General features: G+C 28.3%; 1 long non-coding RNA gene across 1 annotated transcript; it reads right to left on the bottom strand.

The window, feature by feature from the left end:
* Positions 1–2,214: 2,214 nt before the first annotated feature.
* Positions 2,215–4,370, bottom strand: LOC123670306. Its single transcript, XR_006745896.1, has 2 exons — positions 4,165–4,370; positions 2,215–2,396 (listed from the first exon to the last, which is right to left on the bottom strand). It is a non-coding gene; the product is annotated as an uncharacterized LOC123670306 (long non-coding RNA).
* Positions 4,371–4,718: the final 348 nt, after the last annotated feature.

Genomic DNA, 4,718 nt, shown 5'->3' with positions numbered 1-4,718 from the left:
GTATTAGGTTGTTCGTTCGTCACGGTGACTACGGTACAAGCTTGAAGCAATTTGAATACAAGAGTAAGTATATATATATATATATATATATATATATATATATATATATATATATATATTAAATAAATAAAATCTTTGCCTTTAGTATAAGTGTAATATAATAACGATTTTGTATGTGATATTGTTATATATTATGACTGTAATTAAAATGTTGACTGAGGCAGGAATCTTTTAGAGACAAGTCACTGAAGAGACTGACTGTCAAGACTGTTTTCTTAAGCCTATTAAATCGACATTACATGAACAAAATGTTTCTTTATTAACATTTTAAAGAAAATTAAATCCACATAAAATGTTAAAACAAATTTTATAAACACATGCATAAAGAGCTTCTCATATAGATTCATAGACCGAGTTTTAAAAACCTAGCAATATTTTATATAAAATATTTTTTTCCACTTTGTTAAATAAATTAACGTGCAAATGGAAACAAAAAAAAATCTGTCATCGTTGACCTGTTCTGAATCGAACGTATTCGATATTTTAACAAAACGTCAATCACTCTATCATACGTTGAAATTGTCAGTTTTTTTTTTTATGAAATAGTAGACCATCTCATTCCATTCGAAGAATATTACATTCTAGGCGTATTCGCTACGTTTTCAGGTATGTTTATGATAAAGTAAGAGGGAATCCGAGGCGGGCGATGTTGCTGCAATATTAAGAGCAGATGACGAATTCTTTAGTAATACAACATTTCTATCGTGGCTCAAGTGAATATAATACAAATGCAATTTTGTCTGTATATGAAACGAGTAAATACTCAAGAGATCGCATGAAATTTAGTTTCCTTACAATTTAATTAAAATTTTGTATTTGTTTGACTTTCAATTGATTTAACCTGAATTATAATAAATTTAATATCCAACTGTTGGGCAAAATCCCCTTTCTCTATCTATATAAGGGTTATATAAAATTATGAATCGATATTTTAATCTTTATTTTTAAAATACTATTATGAAATAAGCAGAAAGTTACAATTATGTATTCAAAATAAACTTTTTAAATACAAACAGTAAATAATTAAACCCTGTTTAAAGATTCAAACAATACATTGTCTATGTTTACACCTCGAATGCCATCATAACAAAACATCTGAATTATTTACTTATATCAGGGCTCCCTTTCAATTTGACCCAGAAATTTCGTTTTGCTAAAACATGAAAGCCCGCGACTCTGAATTAAAAATATTTACATAATTTAAGCAACACAGGTGGTGCAAGTGCCTTCTAAAAGGGTAAAAAAGACTCCATCCACCTCATCTCGTCGGTTATTTTGTTGAGAATTCAGTCAAGGTGAACATATTTTTTTTTGTCCTTTTCGACATTTTTAATAACATTTACATAAATCGGTGTGTTATTTTATGAAACTGTGTGTTAAAATTATATTTATGATTTCTTGAGGCTAGGATACAATAAGTAAATGTATGTATATAGTTTGCTGTGTGTATGTATAAAGAAAATACCATTAATATGTACCTAATATGTACCATTAATATGTTTCAAGATTTAATAAAGTATATAGGTATATATATATATATATATGTGTAAATATATTTGACAATTTACCAATATAGTAATCAAACACATTTCACTCTGATTTTACTTTTAATAAGATTTATAATTTTTAGAACTGTGACATTTTCTTAGTATATTTTCGCTCTATTAAGCTTCGAACTTCAAGAGCGCGGTCTGTTGTACATAACTTTTACTATGAAAACTTTGCTTTTTTACTAACTATTACAAACATTATAAAGTCTTTGAACGTTAGTCGTTCAGAAGAGCTTGCAAACTCTTAATATTTAAAAAAAATCACGTACAAATATAGAATGTTTTATGAGAGGTTAAAATATACGAGATAATTAAATATTTACTTTTCTTTTTGTTTATATTGCAAATGAAGAGATATTTATTATGATTAATTATTATACTAAAATCTTTTTAATTTGAGAGTATTTGCGTTGTTTTAAAGGTTTAAAAATCATTTTAAATATCCCGATGGTATTTTCTGTGCGAGAGAGCAAAAACTGCTAACGAGTCTATTCTGAATTAAATTTAATCAATGGAATCGTAACGAAATTACATATTTATATCTAAGACAGCTTTTAATACATATATAATGTGTTGAGCTTTATGTATATAATAAAGATAAACATTAACGTGAATCGATTTTATTATTGAAATTGTAGGATGTTAACTAAAATTTATCACAATCACACTTATTCCCAACACATGCTCCGCCGGGGAATTCCAGCCTGCGACAGAGGCGATCGCACTCCCAATAATCACATTTATTTTCACGTTTCAACCTTTGAAGTACAGGACCGGCTTCTAAGTCTGTAAATAAAAAGAAATATTATTTTGTGTTATTATTATCTATTACTATGAGAAACATTTGTATTGGCCATACAGATGTTTGCCGTAGTGTGGGTTTTTGTGCAGTCCTTGTGGGTCTGTGCCTCTAGGCACGGCAACGCTGAGCCGTCGGTCCCGGTTGTTATCATTCTCCAACCCGCATTGGAGCAGCCTGGTGGATTAAGCTCTGATCCCTCTCCTACATTGGGAAAGAGGCCTATGTCCAGTAGTGGGATATTACGGGGTGAAGCTATTACAATCCGAACTAATCGAATACTGTCGCTTTATATGTATTATATAACATTTATGCAAAATTTACCTTAAATTATTCGTAGTCAGGGGAATTAATAAACGATTTACTAATAGTATATTATTTTGATTTGACTAAACACACTCCATAACACTTGCATTTAAATATTTTTATTAATTTTTTTTTTAAAAAGACCGTAGTTATGAGTTATATTAAATAGCAAATATAATTATTGTTTTATTATTAATGTTACGAATAAACACCTAAAAATAAATATGAATTCTTATTTTATATTATCTTAATCAGTTGTCGCAGACCATTGTGTAGATTGAGTTGTTATACAATTTTATATTGACACAAAAATATGAGATCTTACGCATTATCCGTAATTCAAGATTACAGGGACCGTGACCTTGCTGTTAGTAATAATGCGGTAATCATAAGATAAATTCTATTGTATTTATCGTTTATATTTATGATTTTATCGTGTTTGTATGTGTTTGATTGTGTGTGTATCTCTGTGTTTATTTAATGGTGATCTAATTTGTATTATAATTCCAGATAGTGCTTAAGTATTACGTATCTAACCAGTAAGAAATTGCAAGATTGTGAATTAAACATTTATTCCAGTCATTTTATACTAGTTGTAATCGCGACTTTGTCCGCGTGAAATAGTGAATTTAGAAAGCATCTTTTGTATATATCTTTTGAATTATTTGGTACATCAGAACTGCTCTAATATTTTGTCTCTTGTGGCAAACTTATAAAACACTCACATAAACCTTCCACATTCCATACAAACTTTCATCCTCTATTCCCTATTGTTATTTTACACCCTCAAGTGAAAAACTTTTACAAACTTTGAATTTCATATTTATTTATATCGAATTAACAGTCTCAAAAACAAGTTTCAAGCTTCTAGCTCTAAAAATGATGATACTACCATACAGCTTTTCATCCCCACCTTTCAACCCTTTACATCCTTTTTTCGCAATAAAAACCTATGTCCTTTATAAAGCTCTAGACTATCTATGTACCAAATTTCATTTAAAGCGGTTCAGTAGTTTTGGCGAAGCCCAAAAGACAGACAGACAGACATAGTTACTTTCGCATTTATAATATTAGTATGGATAAATGACATAAATAAAAGAAGCTATATTCGAATTATTCACTTAAGACACGTATATACTCTGTTTATTAATCATTAAAAACAGATATTAATGTATTATATTATAATTTTAAGTGTTTTTATATTTAATAAGGTATGAAAAATAAAGTTATCTTTAGATTTTTTAAGTTTGAATAGCAATTCAAAAACAATTACAAAAAAATAAAATAGTAAATTTTTGCTTGAGACGTACCTATTTGCTATAAACAAATTTATTTTAGTTTTGTTTAATTGTTTCAATTTATATAAATTTTAATAACATTTATTAAGAACAATATGATTTTTAAATTTATTTCGATGCTATTTCACAAACAAACAATTAAAAGACTTACCCTCAGACATTACTGTCGAAGTTAAAGACAACAGCGCCATTACAATAGCGAAAATAAATAAAAATCCTTTCATCTTAATTTTTTAAATGAATAACAATTGTACGAGTAAATGATATTTTCAGACTGAATGCAACTTGCGATACCCTGGCTTGCTTTATATACCTCTTATCCGTGGTTATAAACATTAAACATGAAATATATAAAGATAACACAGTATGAATCATTCTGTTTATTATACTTCAATGAGGAAAATATCGGGAAAGAACCTTTAAAAACTGATGGGATCAGAAACAAAATAATGTTTATCTTAAAACAACAAGATAAATTAATATGTAAATTTAAATAAAAATAAGAGGAAAGCTGGAAGTTTTATGAGGTAAATAAAATTTTATTGTAATTTTAAGAGTATGCATACAAAACATTAACATGAAATATAGCCATACATGTAAAAATGTTTATATGGCCCATGTAAACATTAGTTTCGAGAGGGGTTGGAAAACCCGACCGTTTGTGTAACAGTGTCATTGTGAAAACTACGTCAACCAGTTGTCATA

Source organism: Melitaea cinxia, chromosome 4 (genome assembly GCF_905220565.1).
Source record: "Melitaea cinxia chromosome 4, ilMelCinx1.1, whole genome shotgun sequence".
Lineage (NCBI taxonomy): Eukaryota > Metazoa > Arthropoda > Insecta > Lepidoptera > Nymphalidae > Melitaea > Melitaea cinxia.
This window is presented reverse-complemented; position numbering and strand designations above follow the sequence as displayed.